This window comes from Chiloscyllium punctatum, chromosome 18 (genome assembly GCF_047496795.1).
Source record: "Chiloscyllium punctatum isolate Juve2018m chromosome 18, sChiPun1.3, whole genome shotgun sequence".
Lineage (NCBI taxonomy): Eukaryota > Metazoa > Chordata > Chondrichthyes > Orectolobiformes > Hemiscylliidae > Chiloscyllium > Chiloscyllium punctatum.
This window is the reverse complement of record NC_092756.1, coordinates 9,367,917-9,389,944: the sequence shown is the minus strand read 5'-3', so window position 1 is coordinate 9,389,944 and position 22,028 is coordinate 9,367,917. Positions and strand designations below refer to the sequence as shown.

The window sequence follows — 22,028 nt, the reverse complement described above, 5'->3', positions numbered from 1 at the left end:
GTTCAGCCTGTAAACTTTTGCACCTTTTCCATTTTCAAATGTAGGATGTAGCATGCTGTCTGAAGCAATCATTTTAGCAGCTGACCTGTCGCTGACAAACTCTGCAGGAAGGCCTGTAAAACTTGCTAAATATGCTGTCAAACGAAGATTGCATAAGCAGCATGAGTCATTGAGCAAAACGTGCAATTGACTTCTGAGCTGTTGCTGACACCAAAGCAACTGCGTCGTTCGGGAGCAGAAAGAACCCCACTGATAGATTACAATTCAAATGCATTTGGCATAAGGTTCGTAGCAGTTTATAAGCAGCACATAACCCTGATTCCAAAGGTCTGTGAGTATCCAGAAGAACAGTGAGCGATCGTTGAAGGTACGTTTCTCCAGACGAAATTTGTCAACGTGACAAGCTGCAGCTGAGCTGGTGGCGTTGCGATTGAAATTACATGCGTCCGGACATTGTGCTGAATTTTAGATATCAGAGCAAATGGTTAACTCGAGTATGCGCGTTCGGAAAAGTAAATGTCTTCTTTGTTGAAAAGCTTTGCAACGAAAGGAAATGCTTCAGACTGTCGTGCGATCGATTAGAAGCAGAAAATGCCCAGCCGCCGTGGTTGTGAGCACCGGCAATATAGGCATTTGCTTTCACAGGCGCCCACGCTTTGGTTCATTAGCTCAGCTGGTTAGAGCGTGGTACTGATAGCGCTAAGGTCGTGGGTTCAACCCCCAAGCTGACCATGTGTTGCGCTTGTGTGGTTTTGCTGTGTTTCCAAACAACGTGCTCCACAAAGCAGGAAGCGTCACCTGCGCAATAAAACATTTGACAGGGATAGACGCAAGACTTGATCACCATACCCGTGATGACTGGTAGATGTTGTCTGCAGCAATACAACCAGTCTCAATTGTTTTCACCAACAAATGCAAAACGTGAAGTATATGCAGTATTAGGCAGACCTGGCACAGTGTCGGAGGAGAACCAGAGTTCAGGCTTCAATTCAAATCAAAGATTCGTTCATGTTATTTTCCTGGATCTCTGTTAATACTTGTCACACGACTTCCAGAGGGAATTCGTTCGCTTGCTCACCTCTCATGCATCGACACTGGAGTTATCATATCACCGGCAAAATCATATTGCCATTAATAAAAGCAAATTACTGCGGATGCTGGAATCTGAAACCAAAAGAGAAAATGCTGGATAATTCTCAGCAGGTCTGGCACCATCTGCAAGGAGAGAAAAGAGCTGACGTTTCGAGTCTAACTGATTAAAGATAAAGATAAAAACAAAGGGGGAGTATTACGGAGCTATTTATACCACGCTGAGAGAAGGTGAGTCAAGGCTCCAGATGCAAAGGTGATAATGACAGTGCATGGAGAGATTAAAGGGAGATTAAGAGACGTGAATGACCCAGGCTAAAGCCAGCGCTACGTGACAAAATATGTGAGGGATGGGTGAAGCAGAAACAAAATGGAAAACAGGGGAGAAGGGTAGCAAAGCGGGAAGAGGAGGGAAAAGGTATTGAGAGAATGGGAAGCGAGAGAAAGAGAGAAAATCAAGAAATAAGAGGTATAGAACAGTGAAAAAAAACACAAATAAGAAAATTAAATAAAATAATTTCTTCAAGGCTGCAATGTTTCCTGCATCTGTCATCATTTCAGATGCTGACAGACCTGCTGAGGATCTCCAGCACTTTGTTTTTTTTTGCAGATTTCCACCATTTTGCTGAAGTACAGAGTCATAGACATGTAAACAGCTCCAGGTTTTGTTGACTCTCCTTCCTGGGATGTCAGGACTGATGGCTGAAGAGGGACTCAATCTTCGTTTAATCCTCCTTTCCTTTGGCTTTCTGAGCCGCTACCTACATCACTAATATTCCACCTCACATTCCCTATCCTGAATCTGACCCATATAAGCCTACACTTTCCTTCCCAACCCCCTGCCAGACTTGTTACAAACTCACCAATGGAACTGGAAAAAGCCCCCACCAGATTTGTCTCAGCTCTGCCCGGGGGTAACCGATCAGGCTGGTACAGGTCCCACCCAGAAACAGTCCCAGTGCCTGATGAATCATAATCCTTCTCTGGTACACCATTTCCCCAGCCACACATCCAGCTGATCTAGCTTCTCATTCCTGCTCTCATTAGCACATGGCACTGGGAGTAAGTCTGACATTATTACATTTCAGGAGCTACATTTTAATGTATCTCTGCTCTCCCTATGTCCAGCTTTCAGGCCCTCATCCCTCTGTTTAGCGATATCTTTGGTATCTGTATGTTGCACGACAACGGCCTGTGTACCCTCCAGCTCCAGAATGTCCTGCAGCCACTCCATGATATCATGGATCTTGGCACCAGGGAGATTACATACCATCCTGGATTCATGTCTGTGGGCACAGATGTGCCAGGCTGTACCCCTGATTATTGAATCCCCTGTCACTATAGCCCATCAACTCTCATTCCTCTTGTTCTGATCAGCAGAGCTCTTTGTGGTGTCATTAACCTGGCTGATGCTGATTTCCCAAGAAGCCACCCCCACCCATTCCCGCCCTTACAGAATCCCAAGCGGTATACAGTATCTGTATGAGAAGGGGATAACAACGGGGGACTCCTGTACTCGCTTCCTGAGCCTTTTACTAGGTCTGATGTTCACCCATTCCCTTTCTGCCTGTGTAACCCTCACCTGCAGTGTGACTAACTCACTAAACGTGCTGTCCATAACATTCTCAGTATTGCAGATGCTCCACAGTGAGTCCTCTCTCAGCTCCAGCTCTGAAAAGCAGTTTCCCAGTAGCTGCAGATGGGAAGCCTTGCTGCACAAATAGCCGTCAGGGACACTGGAAGCGGCCCTTATTTCCCACATTGTGCAAGAGGAGCACACCACGGGTCTGAGGGCTCCTGTCACAACGTCTCTCTACATTCATCTAGTTACTCCCATTAGGAGAATTTAAATGAGTGAGCAACCTTCCTTCACTTCAAACATGTCCATTATAATAACAAAAAAAAACCTTTACTAAAGCTGATATGTCATACTTTAAAAACTTAAATACTCCACAGGTATCACTGACAAATTGGCTATTCCCATTGGGATTGTGAATTTCTGAAAGGCATGAAGTAAAATGGAGTTTCAGCTTCACCTTCTCCCTGTCTCACCTCACTATTTACACCCAACTCCAAAACACACTCATTGAGCCAAGCAGCCCTCACAGTGCAGCCCTGTCATTTTCATTGTCTGCTCACACCTACATTGCCCTCAGCCTCCTGTACTGTTCCAATGCATCTCAATGGGAGCTCAGGGACAGCACCTCATCTTTCAATTCAGCCCTTTGTAACCCCAGAGTCAAAATGGACTTCAGCAGTTTCTGAATGAACAGACAGTTGTCAGAATCTGGAACGTTCCACCTGAAATGGTGCTGGAATTTGAATCCACGAGAAATTTGCAGAAAATTGGAAGTAGGGAGTTTACAGATTAACATTATAAAGTGGATGATTGAGACTAAATCTGACAGTTCCTGCAAGAAGACGAGGTGTAATTTGGATAAATCTGTGCTGTCTCTCAGGCCAATACCTCCTTCCACAGCTAGAGGGCCAAGAATTGAACACATACCCCAAGGGTGATCCAACCATGAACGTGAACATCTTTCTGCTTTAGGCTTGACAAAAATATTGAAGATATTTTCCCACAGACAGAACAGACAAACCTTTCTCGTTCCACAGTTAAATGCCAATGACATTCAGATCCTGATGACTCCACTGACTGTAGAAACTTGTTTATTGAGATCCCAGTCTCAATTATTCTCAATTAATATCCTATAAAATGAATTCACAAAACAAAGCTCACAGTCAGTGCAAGATGAATAGTGAAGGCAAACACTTCTCTTGGTATGTGTGTGATGTCTATATGCTCCTCTTCAAATCACACCGCCCCCACCCAGGATGAGGACACGTCCATGCTCCTTGCTGTACCTTGCCCCAAATAAAGATGGTGGCTATAACCCAGGACCTCTCACTGCCTGAGGCCCAAGCCATCTTCCCCTTTGCTGCAAACGTGGGACCAAGAGTTTCTAATTCAGACTAACGACCTGCCCAGAGTGTACCTAAACCCTCCCAGTCTACACTGATACATTTCATCCGGTTTCTGCTGCCACTCTCCCCTTTCCGCCTCCTGCACACTCCATGGGTCATCATGGGTCCAGTGACCCTTCCTCAGAACCGATGACAGCTGGGAAAATTAGAATCCCTTCAGGAAACAGGCCCTTTGGCCCAACAATTCCACACCCACCCTCCGAAGTTTATCCCACCCAGACCCATTCTCCTATTCTATTACTCTCCATTTCCCCCGAACTAATGCACATCCCTGAACACTACGGGAACCTTAGCTGGGCCAATTCACCGAACCTATACATCTTTGGACTACAGGAGATAGGGGTTAGAGAGTAAATAATAGGTGGGGACAGAGCCCAAAGAGACACAGGAACATTTGGAAAGATAAAGGAGTGGGAAGGTGGAAAGCTGTTAATGGAGGAGACAGGAACCTTCTAGCATCTCAGTGGCGGTGGTGGAAATGGCGGCTGATGATCTGCATTGTGCCTGCAAAAAAGACCCTGAGCTTCCAGTTGCCTGCTCTTTAACACACAAGACTGTTCCCTGTCCAACATCTCTGTCTCATGCTTACTGCAGCGCTCCAGTGAAGCTTGACGCAAGCTGGAAGAACACTTCAGAACATACCAAATGGCTTCCTATTTCAAAGACAGCAATTTCCCCTCACATGTGGTCAGCAACGCCCTCCAGCGTATCTCCTCCACTTCCCACACCACTGCCCTTGAACCTCACCCCTTCAAATGCAATAAATTGGAATCCCGCCATCCTCACCTTACACCCAGATACAACCCATCATCCTCTGCTCTTTCCACCATCAGATCCAACCACCTGAGATATATTTCCCTCCCCACCCCTTTCATTTCCACAGAGATCATACCTTCTGTGACTTCCACGTTAGATCCACACTCCCCACCAACCCACCCTCCACTCTAAGCACCTTCGCTTGCCACTGCAAGAGGTGGAAAACCTGTGCCCACACCTTCCCCTCGCCTCCATCCAAGGCACCACTGGATCCTCCGACATCCAGCAGAGAATTCCCTGCCCACCCAAACACCTCACCTATTGTGTCCCTTGCTCTCGGGACGCCAAATTGTGGAGTATTTCAGGGAACATTTCTGGGACACATGCACTAACCAACCCATCACCCTGTAGCTGACCATTTCGGCTACCCCCGACTCCCTCCGCCACCACGCTGTCATGGACATGCAAGTCCTCCATCCCACAAATCCGAGCCACCCGACACCTGGAGGAAGAACACCTCATCTTCCACCTTGGGAACTTTCAACCACACGGCATCAAGGTTTCCTCATCTCCCATCCCCCAACTTATCTCAGATTCAACCCTCCAACTCGGCAAAACCCTCTTGAACAGTCCCACTTGCCCATCTTCCTTTCGAATTGTCCATTCTGCCCTCCATCTACAACCACCTATTGCCACCCTAGCTCCCTTCCCTCCATCCCCAAACACCCCTCCCTATTTATCTCTCAGCCATATTCCCCCACCCACATTTCTGATGAAAGCTGACATGCCCAATACATCAATTCTCCAGCTCCTTGGATGCTGCCTGATCTGCTGTGCTTTTCCAGAGCCACACTTTAACGCAAACTGGAAGAACACCACCTCATCTCCCTCTCAGGAACCCTGCAACCCTCTGGCTTCAACATCAAATTCAATAATTTTAGGTCCTGAACTCTCCCACGTCCTAGTGTCTTTCCCCCCTACCCCACATACCAGGCCTTGTTATTACATAGCCTGCCATTACACACTACCTATGGTTAGCCACGAACAGTCCCCAGAAACAGCTATTCACCCTCCCCGCATCAGATCGTTATCCACTCCTTTGTCCAACTGCTCTTATCTCTCTCTTTGGACTCTATCCCCACTTATCATTTACTCCTTAACCCCTACCTTCTATATAAAAACGGACATTTTTTTCTCAGTAACATCAGTTCCTGAGGAAGCATCACTGGATCGAAAATGCGAACTGATTTCTTTTCACAGATGCTGACAGATCTGTTGAGCTTTTCCAGTACCTTCTGGTTGTTGTGTGTGATTTACAGCATCCGAAGTTCTTTTGGTTCTAATTTACCCGGAGTATCTAATTCAGGTCCAGCAGACTGAAACAGTGTTTATCAACCTTCCCAGTCCACACTAACTCCATCTCTCTCCCAGTATCTGCTGTCTCTCCCACTCCTTCACATTCAGTCCCCCCTCACAGTGACACTGCGCCTGCAAAACTGATGGTCATGTGTTGGCCTGCTGGACCCACCCCTCATTCACTCCCATTGGCTGGAGGATCACGCCATCTCTCCTATTGGTCTGAAGCTGTGTCAATCAGCCAGGCCCCATTGTGACCTGAGTGGTGGGATCCTCCCAGGTGCATCAGAGGCTGAGGGGTGACCTCATAGAGGTTTATAAAACCATGAGGGGCCTGGGTAGGATAAATAGACAAGGTCATTTCCCTGGGGTCGGGGAGTCCAGAATGAGAGGGCATAGATTTAAGGTGAGAGGGGAAGAATTTAAAATGGATCTAAGGGGCAATTTTTTCCCACTGAGGTTGGTGCGTGTATGGAGTCTTCTGTCAGGAAGTGGAGGATGTTGGTACAATTAAACCATTTGGCATCTGGATGGGTATATGAATAGGAAGGTTGTAGAGTGATATGTAAAAACAAGGACTGCAGATGCTGAAAACCAAATCCTGGATTAGTGGTGCTGGAAGAGCACAGCAGTTCAGGCAGCATCCAACGAGCAGCGAAATCAACGTTTCGGGCAAAAGCCCTTCATCAGGAATAAAGGCACTGAGCCTGAAGCATGGAGAGATAAGCTAGAGGAGGGTGGGGGTGGGGAGAGAGTAGCATAGAGTACAATGGGTGAGTGGGGGAGGAGATGAAGGTGATAGGTCAAGGAGGAGAGGGTGGAGTGGATAGGTGGAAAAGAAGATAGGCAGGTCGGACAAGTCAAGGAGACAGTAACTGAGCTGGAAGTTTGAAACGAGGATGAGGTGGGGGAAGGGGAAATGAGGAAGCTGTTGAAGTCCACATTGACGCCCTGGGGTTGAAGTGTTCCGAGGCGGAAGATGAGGCGTTCTTTCTCGAGGCGTCTGGTGGTGAGGGAGCGGCGGTGAAGGAGGCCCAGGACCTCCATGTCCTCGGCAGAGTGGGAGGGGGAGTTGAAATGTTGGGCCACGGGGCGGTTTGGTTGATTGGTGTGGGGGTCGCAGAGATGTTCCCTAAAGCGCTCTGCTAGGAGGCGCCCAGACTCCCCAATGTAGAGGAGACCACATCGGGAGCAACAGATACAATAAATGATATTGGTGGATGTGCAGGTGAAACTTTGATGGATGTGGAAGGCTCCTTTAGGGCCTTGGATAGAGGTGAGGGAGGAGGTGTGGGCACAGGTTTTACAGTTCCTGCGGTGGCAGGGGAAAGTGCCAGATGGGAGGGTGGGTCGTAGGGGGGTGTGGACCTGACCAGGTCGTCACGGAGGGAACGGTCTTTGCGGAAGGCGGAAAGGGGTGGGGAGGGAAATATATCCCTGGTGGTGGGGTCTTTTTGGAGGTGGCGGAAATGTCGGTGGATGATTTGGTTGATGCGAAGATTTGTAGGGTGGAAGGTGAGCACCAGGGGCGTTCTGTCCTTGTTACGGTTGGAGGGGTGGGGTCTGAGGGCGGAGGTGCGGGATGTGGACGAGATGCGTTGGAGGGCATCTTTAACCACGTGGGAAGGGAAATTGCAGTCTCTAAAGAAGGAGGCCATCTGGTGTGTCCTATGGTGGAACTGGTCCTCCTGGGATCAGATACGGCGGAGGCGGAGAAATTGGGAATACGGGATGACAATTTTGCAAGAGATAGGGTGGGAAGTGGTGTAATCCAGGTAGCTATGGGAGTCAGTGGGTTTGTAAAAAATGTCAGTGTCAAGTCAGTCGTCACTAATGGAGATGGAGAGGTCCAGGAAGGGGAGCGAGGTGTCAGAGATAGCCCAGGTAAATTTAAGGTCAGGGTGGAATGTGTTGGTGAAGTTGATGAATTGCTCAACCTCCTCGCGGGAGCACGAGGTGGCGCCAATGAAGTCATCAATGTAGCGGAGGAAGAGGTGGGGAGTGGTGCCGGTGTAATTATGGAAGATCAACTGTTCTACATAGCCAACAAAGAGACAGGCATAGCTGGGGCCCATACGTGTGCCCATGGCTACGCCTTTGGTCTGGAGGAAGTGGGAGGATTCAAAGGAGAAATTGTTAAGGGTGAGGACCAGTTCGGCCAAACGAATGAGAGTGTCAGTGGAAGGGTACTGTTGGGGACGTCTGGAGAGGAAAAAAAGGAGGGCTTGGAGGCCCTGGTCATGGCGAATGGAGGTGTAGAGGGATTGGATATCCATGGTGAAGATCAGGCGTTGGGGGCCAGGCAAACGGAAGTCTTGGAGGAGGTGGAGGGCGTGGGTGGTGTCTCGAACGTATGTGGGGAGTTCCTGGATTAGGGGGGATAGGACAGTGTCAAGGTAGGTAGAGATGAGTTCAGTGGGGCAGGAGCATGCTGAGACAATGGGTCGGCCAGGGTGGTCAGGCTTGTGGATCTTGGGAAGGAGTTAGAACCGGGCAGTGCGGGGTTCCCGGACTGTGAGGTTGGAAGCTGTGGGTGGGAGATCTCCTGAGGTGATGAGGTTCTGTATGGTCTGGGAGATTGTGGTTTGGTGATGAGGGTGGGGTGATGGTCGAGGGGGCAGTAGAAAGAGGTGTCCTCGAGTTGGCGTTTGGCTTCAGCAGTGTAGAGGTCAGTTCGCCAGACTACCACTGCGCCCCCTTTATCCGCTGGCTTGATGGTGAGGTTGGGATTGGAGCAGAGGGATTGGAGCAGAGGGATTGGAGGGCTGCGCGTTGTGAGGGTGAGAGGTTGGAGTGGGGGAGGGGGGACGACAGTTTGAGGCGGTTAATGTCCCGGCGGCAGTTGGAAATGAAGAGGTCGAGGGCAGGGAATAGGCCAGCGCGGGGTGTCCAAGTGGATGCAGTGTGTTGGAGGTGGGTGAAGGGGTCCTCGAAAGTTGGGCGGGAGTCCTGATTGTGAAAGTAAGCTCGGAGGCGGAGGCGACGGAAGATTTGTTCGATGTCACGTCGTGTATTAAATTCATTGATGCGTGGACGGAGGGGGATGAAGGGGAGTCCTTTGCTGAGGACTGATCGTTCGTCCTCAGTGAGTGGGAGGTCTGGAGGAATGGTGAAAACTTGGCCGGGCCGGGAGCTGGGATCTGGTGTGGGTGTGGAGCTGGGAGTGGGGTCGGAGCCAGTACCTGGAGTGGGTGTGATGGTGGGGGAAATGGGGGTGGAGGCATGAGCTGGGGTAATGTTGCCCTCGGGGTTCTGGGGGGTGGGGATAGTGACAGTGGGGTCTGTGGGGGGCGTGTCAGCAGAATGCAGGTGAGTGGCGCTGGTGGGGGTGGAAGTGGTGGTGATCATGGCAGTAGGGGTGGCGGGAGTCACTGAGCGTGTGGCATCAGCGATGATGTGAGGGCCGGAAGTGGCTGTGGGAGTGGCCATGATGTGGGCGGAAGTGACATCATCACTCAGCGTGGGGGTGGTAGCTGCGTCAGCCGCATGGCTAATGACGTTTCCGAGGCCAGGGGAATCTTCTGGAATGTTTGAGGAGCGCTGGTTATGGAGGTGGGTGGATAAAAGTTTGTTGTACATACAGTTTTTGACCGATCTGCCTATCTTCTTTTCCACCTATCCACTCCACCCTCTCCTCCTTGACCTATCACCTTCATCTCCTCCCCCACTCACCCATTGTACTCTATGCTCCTCTCTCCCCACCCTCACCCTCCTCTAGCTTATCTCTCCATGCTGCAGGCTCACTGCCTTTATTCCTGATGAAGGGCTTTTGCCCGAAACGTTGATTTTGCTGCTCGTTGGATGCTGCCTGAACTGCTGTGCTCTTCCAGCACCACTAATCCAGTATGTAGAGTGATATGTGCCAAGTGTTGGCAAATGGGACTAGATTAGGTCGGGATATCTGGTCAGCATGGAGCAGTTTAACCAAAGGGTTTATTTTCATGCTGTACATCTCTACGGCTCTACCCTGTGATGAGCTTCATCATTCACAGTGAATGGGTCAGTATCACAGAGCACAGGGGCTGGAGGCTATTCAGCCCATTGGGGCTGTACTCTCTCCCTCTGGAGATGGTGCCAGTCAGTCCCAACTCACCTCCCATTTGGATATAGCCCTCCAAAGCCTTCCTTAAAAAAGTTAAATTTCAAATTTGTTTTGACAATAACTACTGAATCTGCATCCAGCTGTCAGTCAAACTGTTCCAGAAGCTCAGAACTTAGTGAGTAAAATAATCTTCACATTTTTAACCTGCATTATTTGCCAGTTACCTGAAAATAGTTACTAAAAATTGTGACATTAAAAATTTCTCACTCTGTCTCTCTGTAAATGAAATACCCTGGAAACAAATCAACTCCTGGTCAAAATCACTGCTTAACCTTCTCAGCTCCAAGGAGAATTGTCTGACCTTCTGCTAAATCTTAATTTTAATTTATTAGTGCCATAGAGATGTACAGCACAGAAACAGACCCTTCAGTCCAACTTGTCCATGCCGACCGGATATCCTAAATTAATCTCGTCCCATATGCCAGCAGTTGGCCCCTAGCCTTCTAAACCTTTCCCAATCACATATCCAGTGAGAAGCCTTTTATATGTTGTAACTGTACCAGCCTCCACACTTTCTCTGGCAGCTCATTCCATACACGTGCCACGTTCAGCTTGAAACTTTGCCCCTAATATCCCTTTTCAATCTTTTCCCTCATGCCTGTGCTTTCTAGTTTTGGACTCACCTAAACAGGAATAAGACCCTGGCTGTTTACCCTATCCATGTCCCTCACGATTTTATCAACCTCTATGGTCACCTCTCAGCATCCGATTCTCCAGTGAAAACAGCTTCAGTCTATTCAGCCTCTCCCTGTAGCTCAATCCCTCAACCCTGGCAACATCTTTGCATCTTTTCTGAATCCTTTCAAGTTTCACAATATCATTCCAATAGCGGGGAGACCAGGACTGAAAGCAGAATTCCAGAAGTGGCTGAATGAATGTCCTGTACAGCCGCAAAATGACGTCACAACTCCTGTACTCAATGCACAGACCAATAAAGGCAAGTACACCAAACACTTTCTTCACTACCCTGCCTATCTATGATTCCACTTTCAAGGAACTATGAACCTGCACTCCAAGATCTCTTTGTTCAGCAATACTCACCAGGACCTTCCCATTAAGTGTAGAAGTCCTGCCCTGATTTGCTTTTCCAAAATGCAGAACCTCATATTTATCTAAGTTAAACTGCATCTGCCACTCCTCAGCCCATTTGATTGGAGTCTCATTGTACTCTCGGGTAACTTTGCTGTCCACTGCACCTCCAATTTTGGTGTCTATTGTAAACCTACTAACCATAGCTCCTATATTCACATAGAAATCATTTATATAAATGGCAAAAAGCAGTGGACCCAGCACCCAGCCTGACAGCATATTGCTCATCACAGGCTTCCAGTCCAAAAAGCACCCTCCACTATGACACTGATTTCTCAGCAAGGTTAGAGCTCATGGCATATAGGGAGAAATAGCCATTTGGATACAGAACTGGCTCTTCAGACTGGAGGCCTGTGACTAGTGGAGTGTTACAAGGATCACTGCTGGATCCACTACCTTTCGTCATTTATATCAATGAGTTGGATGTGAACATCGGAGGTATAGTTAGTGAGATGACACCAAAACTGGAGGTGCAGTGGACAGTGATAAATAGTACCTCAGAATACAATGGGATCTTGATCAGATGGGTGAATGGGCTGAGGATTGACATTTTGGAAACTCAAATCTTAGCAGGACTTATCCACTTAATGGTAAGGTCCTGGTGAGTGTTACTGAACAAAGAGACCTTGGAGTGCAGGTAGTTAGGATAGTGAAGGCAGCATTTGGTATGCTTTCCTTTATCGGACAAAGTATTGAGTACAGGAGTTGTGAGGTCATGTTGTGGCTGTACAGGACATTGGTTAGGCCACTTTTGGAACGTTGTGTACAAATCTGGTCTCCCTCCTATTGGAAGGATGTTGTGAAACTTGAAAGGGTTCAGAAAAGGTTTCTAAGAACTTTGCCAGGGTTGGAGGATTTGAGCTAGGCTGGGGGTTGAATAGATTGGGGCTGTATTCCCTACAGCGTCCGAGGTTGAGAGGTGATCTTATCTATGTATGTAAAAACATGAGGTGCATGGATAGGATAAATAGACAAAGAATTTTCCCTGGCGTGGGGGATCCCAGCACTAGAGGGCATAGGTTTATGGTATGAGGGGAAAGACTTTCAAGAGACTTGAGAGACAACATTTTCACACAGAGGGTGGTACGTGTATGGAATGAGCTGCCAGAGGAAGTGGTGGAGGCCATTATGATTGCAACATTTAAAAGGCATCTTCATGTGTATATGAATAGGAAGGATATGGGCCGGGTGCTGACAGGTGGGACTAGATTGCATTGGGATATCTGATCAGCATGTACTGGTTGGACCGACGGGTCTCTGTTTCTGTGCTGTCCATCTATGACTCTTTGACCTTCTGGCCAATTCCGTATTCAAACAGCTAGTTCCGGCAGAATTCTATGGTGTTGAACCTGCTAACCAGTGTGTTATGTGAAACTTTGTGTCTTTCTCAAGTCCAAGTTACTGATTTCAATGCACAAAGCCATGCTGACTCTCCCTAATATTTTCTTGCTTTTCCAATGACATGTAAATGTCATTGGAATCCCTTCCAACACCTTCTCTGCCACTGACTTCAGGCTCACCGGTCTATAGTTCCCTGGCTTTTCCTTACCACCTTTCTCAAATAATGGCACCAATCTTCCAGCACCTCACCTGTGGCGATCGATGATACAAATATCGCAGCGAGAGGCCCAGCAAAAGCTTCCCTAATTACCCACAAAGTTCTGGGATACACCTGATCAGATTCCAGGGATTTATCCACCTTTATGCATTTTAAGACATCCAGTACCACCTCCTCTGTAATATGTACACTTGCCAAGTTATCACTATTTATTCCCCCAATTTCTCTAACTTCCATATCTCCTTTCAGTAAAAACTGACATGAAATACTTACAGAATCTCTCCCACCTCCTGCTGTCTTGTTGATCTTTGAGAGTCGCTATTCTCTGCCTAGTTATTCTTTTGTCTTTAGTGTATTTGTAGAATCTCTTTGGATTCTCCTTAAAGCTTCTTCCCAAAAGCTATCTCATGTCCCCTTTTTCGCCTCCTGGTTTCCCACGAGTATACTCTTACTGCCCTTATAGTCCTCTAGAGATTCACACCAACCCAGTGGTCTGTACCTGCCATATCCTTCCTTCATTTTCTTGACCAGAGCCTCAATTTTGCAGGTTATGCAGCATTCTCGACGCCTCCCAGCCTTGGCCTTAACAGGAACATACTGTCTGTGTACTCTCATTGTCGCAGGCCTATGGAGGTAATGGCAGATAAGGACAGAGAAACAATCATTATCAGTAAAGAGGTAGTGTTGGGAAAGCTAACAACTCATCCTGGTCTCTATAATTCCTCTCTAGCCTCAGAACTATCACTATCTCTACATCAAAGACATCACAATCTCTGCAACATCCTCCAATCTCTAATCTCCTCCAGTCTCAATACACTTTCTATCTTTAATCTTGTCCACCCTCACAAATCTCTGTGATGTGCCTTTCTTTAATTCCAGCCTTCAGGATAACCCATTTTTATTTCAGATTCCTGCACCCAGAGCTCCACAATGTCCCGCTTTACCTCTGTCACATTTTCCTCCAAAAAACATGAATCAATTCCGTATCATCTATTCTAATATCACCTTCTCTGACCTGGTTTCTATTGTGGCTTGTCATATTCCTATATTACGCTTCTGTGGTCTACATGACAGAAAACGGTTTTGTGGTCCATTGGGTTTATGCTGTAAAGAAATCTCCCAGATGACTATTTTAATCCCATTTTCCAGCACAGAGCCCATAGACCTGTCAGCCTTGGCATTGCAAGTGTGTTCCTAAATAGATTTTAAATACCTTCGGGATTTCTGTCTCTCACTCACTTCCAGACAGTGAGGTTTAGTGCAACTGTTGCTCGATGCTATCACCCACAGGGTTCAGAGCAGCTGGGTCTGTGCGAACCACAGATCGCCCACACATTGTGAAGGATGGCAGGGTCCCTGAGAGGGGGCACAGGAGATTGACCAGGATGGTTCAAGGAATGGGGGATTTTAGTTGCAGAATTTGTGGGGCTTTTTTAACATTAATTGGTCACGTGACATGTGTGTTGCTAATACTCATCAAGAATAACCATCCGCAATTAATGGACTCTCATTTTCAACCTCCCCCCTTGCCTGCACTGTGGTAATATTCAGGTTAACCACTACCAGACATCTCTCTCTAATGAGAGAGCAGTCCTATGGTCGGGTAGGACAATGCTGACTTGATATTTTACACAGTGATGCCACTCTGCCTCGAGGGTGGGGAGAGAGAATGCTGAAGGTGGTGGATGGGAAACCACTCGGGTACAGTACTTTATACTGGAGGATGTTCACTTTCTTTAATATTGTTGGGGGGGTGGGGGGTGCACTGATGCAGCAAGTGGAGAATGTTCCAACACAATCCTGCTGTGTACCTTACAGAGAGCAAACAGACATTGGGGAATCAGGGGTTTGGAAAAACTGAGAGTATTCTCCTTGTAGCAAAGGAAATTTGGGGAGCTGTGACAAAGTGGTTTACAAAAGTTACACGTTGTAATAATAAACCTTACACCCATCAGCACATTATACAAGGATTACAGGACACATGTTGAAGATTTGGGAAGATCTATTGAGAGGATGGTTTGATTCAAAGGAGAACTTTTATTCAGTAAATGGTATTGATCTGGAACACAATACTCTCACACAATACGAATATCCAGGGCCTGATGTATTGAGTAAATCTGTCAGAGTTTGGCATTACAGTGACTGAGATTACCATAAGAATATCTACCTTTAATACAAGTTTATAAATTCCGTCACTGTCAGTTCAAGTTTGAAACTCATACAATCCCCTCTTCCTGGCCCAGGAGGACTGTACACATTACCCCTGGTGGAGGTTAGCAGGCACTTCAAGGGCAAATCTATGTGGGTTTCTATGAGTTTCCACCTTGGGACTTCATGTGACTGAACATGGGACAGAATGTCCCAAGATTCAGTGAGATATGGAGAGCAGGATTTGCTTCCTTTTCTTTCCTTCCATTCTGCCGCTGTGCCTAATCAATAAGACATGGGGTGTGAAAGGCTCATGCAGCTTGATGGGCAAGTTGTCTCCATTCTGAGCAATGGGCAGCAAGCTCCTCCCGGTCATGAAACACAGAGTATCCCTGAAAGATAGCAACTGAGCAAGCTTCCCACTGCCCAGTGCTCCCAGTACATGTTTCGAATAATGAGGGGGGAAATCTCCTAGAAAAGGCATAACAGGAAAGTTCCAAAAGGTTATAAACAGTTTACAGAGAGATATTCACAGGAAACCTGGGCAACAAGTTGGCTAATTGAGTATAACTTGGGATAAACTGTAGAAAGCTGCACCAAAAAGGGACTGGGGGAAAATGAGCAGGAAACACAGAAAGCGAGCACACAGTTACAACAGGGAATCAGGAAAGGGAATGGAATGCTGTCCCTTATTTCAAAGAGTTTGTAATATAAGAGTTTGGAGTATATACCTTAGGGCAACTAAACAAATGGCAAGTGAGACCACAACTGGAGTAACGTGAACAGATTTGGTCACTTTAGTTAATGAAATAGAGCAGTTTATTGGAGGCATTTCAGAGAAGATCCATTGGGATGATCCTTGTTTTGAAGGGATTATTCTGTAAGCAAAGGCTGAATAAATTGGGAATATACTCACTGGACTTTGGAAGAATGAGAGGAGATCGCTTTGAAACATACAGGATTCTGTCGAGGTTTGACAGGGTAAATATGGAGAGGATGTGTCCCATTACGGGTTGTTCTTGAACCAGATTCTGGGTCAGTCGCGGAATCAAGGGTTCTGTTTCAGATTTGTCAAGTTAAAGGCAACACCGACACAGGTTAGGGTTTCAGCAGCAATGGAGCTGGGGTGAAAAGGAGACAAGCAACGTTTTAGAGATTGGAATTTGTGGTGTTTGTGATTGTGTACATGTCTGATCAGAAGGTCACCTTGGCGTCAGATATGAAAGCAATATTGTGAAGAATGTAGTTCTGCCTCAGACACTTCCCAGTGAGAGGGAGGGACACAGCAGTAAGGGAAATGAATTTGGAATAGCAACTGAAGGCAATGGGTTTATCAATTACAGTGTTGCATTGGAGTGAATTGCAGCTAATCGAAGCGTGGTAAGCAGTTTGATAACTGAGTAATAGTGGAGTAATGGAGAGGGATGATGGTGAGGGAGAGCTGGACATTGTCAGTGTACATGTGAAACCTAACAGTGCTTTTGGGCGATGTTACCTACTGGCAGGATGGAGGTGAGAAACAGGACGGGCCAAGGATAGATCCTGGAGGGACACCAAATACAATGAACTCAGAAAGGAAAGGGAGAGTGGAGACGGAGCAGGATTTTCCAATGATGGTGAGGTCAAATATTAGGTTTTAGCAGAATGGGAGAGAAGGATATAACCAGAAAAGACAGATAGATCATGGAACAATATCTGTGAATTGCGAAAGGGGAGGGGGGTGATGATAAGCAGGAGGATGAGACAGAGATTTGGAATGTCCATGATTTAGCTACACTAGGGTAAATGGTCAAGATGACCTCTAATAAGGCTTGACAAGGGACTCCAGGAAATGCAAATTTAGGACTAAAATGAGGAGCACCGTTGTGAGGCAGTTTGGCTCGGTGGGCGAGTGGAGAGGGAGGAAAGAAGCAGAGGCAGCTGATCGGATTGTCTCAATGTTATGGACAGAGAAACTCCATGTGCTCCTCACTCTTGTTGTTGGAGGGGAGGATGGAGGAGACAGGATCATGGAGTGTTTTTATCTCCAAAACAATAAACAAAACCTGTGATAGTGATTCTAAAAATAAGTGAACAAACCTGTCATATTTATCATTTATCAAGAATATTAAAATATACAACTGAAGTTCAGGTTTGAATCCCAAATCGGTAGAGGTTGGCTCTGATTTCAAGAAAAATATAACTGTAATGAAGAATCTACTGTTTGCCATGGAACCATTGGGGATGTTTTTCTGTCATTGACAATGTCCTTGAGGGAAAGAAACCCGACAGTGGCCCATCAAATCACTCATTGTATTAATCACTGCACAGTCTCAACAAAGGAATGAAACTGGATCGACCACATTACATCTACCAATGCACTGGAAGATACAACCACACAATCAGCCCTCTTGACCCTGCAACTTCTGTCTCACTGTGGGCCAACAACAGCAGAATTGTACTCCAGCCCAATCTGAAATCTCATGGCCTGATATCCCCCACTTAACCATTAACATCAAGCCAGGGGAATCAAATCTGGTTCAATGGTGAATGCAGGAGGGCATGTCAGGAGCAGTACAAGGCATACCTAAAAATGAGGTGCCAACCTGGTGCAGCTACCAAACCGGCATGCCAAACAGCACAAGCAACACCAAATAGAACTAAGTAATCCCATAGCCAATAGATTAGATCGGAGTTCTGCAGTTCTGCCACACCAAGTCAAGAATAGTGATAGACAATTGAACAACTCACTGGAGGAAGCATCACAGATATCCCCACCCTTACAGATGGAGGGGTCTCACACATTCATGCACCAGATAATAGGACAGCATTAGCAGCGATTTTCAGCCAGCAGTGCCAAGTGTATGAGCCTTCTCCATTGATATCTGTGATGTGAGGGACCAATCGACTTGGTTGAAAACTCATTTCCAATCAGATCACGAAATGGATAAGCAGTGTAAAGGTATGGGCCCTGCCAATATTCTGGCAATAATACTGTTGGCTGTGCTCCAGAACTTGCTGTCCACCAAGGCAAGTACTGCTCCAGCACTGGCACCTACCGACTTTGTGGAACATTGCTCAGGGATGTTCCAACACAAAAACACAGGGCAGATCCAACTCAGCCAATTCCCCTCCATCAGTCCACACTCGCTCAGCAGTGAAGTGATGGAAGGTGTCATCAACAGTGCTGTCACACAGCTGCTCAGCAATAACCTGCTCAGTGATGCCCAGTTTGGGTTCTGCCAGGGCCACTCAGTTCCTGAGCTTGTTACAGACTTGATTCACAAACTGACAAACAGCTGAATGAGGTGAGGATGACAGGCCAGACCCCCTCCAAGTCCACTATTTCGACTTCAGTGATATCACCTGACCTCACCACAGTCTCAGCTCATTTGCTGAAACTCTCATTCATTCCTTTTGTTGACTCTAGATTTCATTGTCTGAACCCACTCATGGCCAGCATCCCACATTCACCCTCCCTATAATCTCAAGAATATTGAAAACTCTACTGCCGAAGTGCTCACTTGTACCAAAACTTGCTGATCAATCAAAAGACTTCCATTTATAAGCAACAACAATTTACTTTCGCACCTTTGAATTAATTCCTGGCTGTAATCATTCCTATCTCCCTGCACCACACATCCTTTCATATCTCAATAATATCTCATTTTAGTTCAGACTCTCAATCGTGTTTATTTTTGAGTTCTCCTGTGTGAATGTTTCTACAGACTCCAAGGGAACATGGTCTGGAATCCCCACTCTAACTCTCTAAGATCTACTTTCTTCCTTTAAGACATTCTTGAAAAACTGCTTATTTGGCAATGGTTGTGGTCACTGGACACAATATTCTTCATCTGTAGCCTTATGTCAAAACTTCTCAATAATATTTTTGCGAAATTAAAACCATGATGATTTGTACAGATATCTTCTACTCTTCAATATCGCTGAGTGAATAATCTGTAACGTCTCTTACCCAACCACGTTGTGGGAGCACATTCACCATACAAACTGCAGCAGTACAAGGAAGTCAAACATCACCCTCTCCACAGGCAACAAGGCTTTGGCATTGATCACTGGTTTCTGTGGAAGGAGAAATACACAGTTGATGTTTCAGGGAGTGCAATATGAATTACAGGGAATGAAAATGGTGCAGAATTCGACTGTCGGAAATTGAAGGAAAATGCACTCGCTTATTGGAAAAAAGAATTCTTGACTGTCAAAGATATTGTGGAAAAAAAATAACCTGATAATGGAACAGCACATGGTCAGGAGCCAGGCAGCAGTGGACAATTCATTTACATTCCTGAAGAAGGGCTTATGCCCAAAACGTCGATTCTCCTGCTCCTCGGGTGCTGCCTGACCTGCTGTGTTTTTCCAGCTCTACATTTTTCAATTCATTTACAAAACAGCTGTGAAAGTAATTGTAAAATACTATACAGACCAAAAATACACCCATGAGAGACTGAGGAAGCTAGATAATGAACAAGTGGACATCAGAGAACCCAGAGGTGAACCAGAGCAGAGTTCACTTGTATGATCCCACAGTCAAAAATGTCTAGCACAGAAACAGACTTCTTCGGTCCAACCTATACCAACCAGATATCCTAACCTAATCTATTTAAATTAAATCCTATCTGCCACTCCTCAGCCCATTGGCCCATCTGATCAATATCCCACTGTACTCTGAGATAACCTCCTTCATTGTCCACAATACCTCCAATTTTGGTGTCACCTGCAAACTTACTAACTATACGGCCTCTATTCACATCCAAATCATTTAAATGAATGACAAAACAAATCCAAAAAAAAAAGTCCATTTCTCTGGGTTTGAATGTGCTCTGTGTAAATCCTGCCCTATGACTCTGTTTACCAGGGAAGGCTGCACAGACATCCCTCTGAACTTTGCCCCCTACAAAGCTGGCGGCCGCGCACGTGCCCAGTGAATCATTGCCCCGAATAAAGATGGCGGCGCTCACTCGGACCGATTACTCAACGAGGCATTTTCCCGTTTGCTGCAAAAATAAGACTGAAAGTTTCAAATTTGTATTTTCCGATGTGCACCAAATGATTGTAAAACCTCTCAGACCATACCAACACCATTTCCCTCCCGCTTCCTGCTGTTTATTTCTTTCCTTACCGACAGCTCTCCGCACATCCAACCTCAACATCCGCGCCGACCGCGGAGGATGATCACGTGGTATAGTCAAGTCCCGCCCCTCATTCACTGATTGGCCGGAGGACCAACTGCCCCACCAGGTCCTCCAGCTCTACCCCTGCCTTTCCATTGGTCCACCACTGACATCATTAACCCGGGGTAAAAACACTGACTGCAGATGCTGGAAACCAGATTCTGGATTAGTGGTGCTGGAAGAGCACAGCAGTTCAGGCAGCATTCAAGGAGCAGCGAAATCGACGTTTCGGGCAAAAGCCCGAATAAAGGCAGTGAGCCTGAAGCGTGGAGAGATAAGCTAGAGAAGGGTGGGGAGAAAGTAGCATAGAGCACAATGGGTGAGTGGAGGAGGGGATGAAGGTGATAGGTCAGGGAGGAGAGGGTGGAGTGGATAGGTGGAAAAGGAGATAGGCAGGTAGGACAAGTCATGGGGACAGTGCTGAGCTGGAAGTTTGGAACTAGGGTGAGGTGGGGGAAGGGGAAATGAGGAAACTGTTGAAGTCCACATTAATGCCTTGGGGTTGAAGCGTTCCGAGGCGGAAGATGAGGCGTTCTTCCTCCAGGCGTCTGATGGTGAGGGAGCGGGGTTGAAGGAGGCCCAGGACCTCCATGTCCTTGGCAGAGTGGTAAGGGGAGTTGAAATGTTGGGCCACGGGACGGTGTGGTTGATTGGTGCTGGTGTCCTGGAGATATTCCCTAAAGTACTCTGCTAGGCGGTGCCCAGTCTCTCCAATGTAGAGACCGCATCGGGAGCAACGGATACAATAAATGATATTGGTGGATGTGCAAGTAAAACTTTGGATGTGGAAGGCTCCTTTAGGGCCTTGGATAGAGGTAGGGGAGGTGGTGTGGGCGCAGATTTTACTGTTCCTGCGGGGGAAAGTGTCAGGATGGGAGGATGGGAGGGTGGGTTGTAGGGGGGCGTGGACCTGACCAGGTAGTCACGGAGGGAACGGTCTTTGCAGAAGGCGGAAAGGGGTGGGGAGGGAAATATATCCCTGGTGGTGGCGTCTGTTTGGAGGTGGCGGAAATCTCGGTGGATGATTTGGTTTTGCGAAGGTTGGTAGGGTGGAGGGTGAGCACCCGGGGCATTCTGTCATTGTTACGGTTGGAGGGGTGGGGTCTGAGGGCGGAGGTGCGGGATGTGGATGAGATGCATTGGAGGGCATCTTTAACCACGTGGGAAGGGAAATTGTGGTCTCTAAAGAAGGAGGCCATCTGGTGTGTTCTGTGGTGGAACTGGTCCTCCTGGGATCAGATACGGCGGAGGCGGAGGAATTAGGAATATGGGATGACATTTTTGCAAGAGGTAGGGTGGGAAGAAGTATAATCCAGGTAGCTGTGGGAGTTGGTGGGTTTGTAAAAAATGTCAGTGTCAAGTCGGTAGTCATTAATGGAGATGGAGAGGTCCAGTAAGGGGAGGGAGGTGTCAGAGGTGATGCAGGTAAATTTAAGGTCAGGGTGGAATGTGTTGGTGAAGTTGATGAATTGCTCAACCTCCTCCCACCCGGGCCCGATTGTTGGCTCGAGCATGCGCACTGCTTCATGACTTTTGTTGCTGTTTATCAGTTACAAGTGTGAGGGACAAAGTTAAAAATCACACAACCACCTGATGAAGAAGCAGCAAAGCTCGTACTTCCAAATGAACCCATTAGACTATAACATGGTGTTCTGTTAATTTGAATTTTGTCCATCCTCATCCAACACCAGCACCTCGAAGGTAAAAACAAAGACGGCAGATGCTGGAAACGAGATTCTGGATTAGTGGTGATGGAAGAGCACAGCAGTTCAGGCAG

At 47.0% G+C, this 22,028-nt stretch overlaps 1 long non-coding RNA gene across 2 annotated transcripts in view; it reads right to left on the bottom strand.

Moving 5' to 3' along the window:
• The window catches only part of LOC140489134 (uncharacterized), a 32,127-nt gene that overhangs the window by 6,215 nt on the left and 3,884 nt on the right, over positions 1-22,028 (bottom strand). Inside the window, exons 1-3 of one of the 2 annotated variants that reach the window (XR_011963077.1) lie at positions 20,200-20,254; positions 19,036-19,142; positions 13,435-13,560 (exon numbers count right to left, since the gene is read on the bottom strand). This is a non-coding gene — a long non-coding RNA (uncharacterized lncRNA). Of the gene's footprint in view, positions 1-13,434; positions 13,561-19,035; positions 19,143-20,199; positions 20,255-22,028 lie in introns of those variants that run through there. The other variant, XR_011963078.1, reaches the window with a different exon arrangement.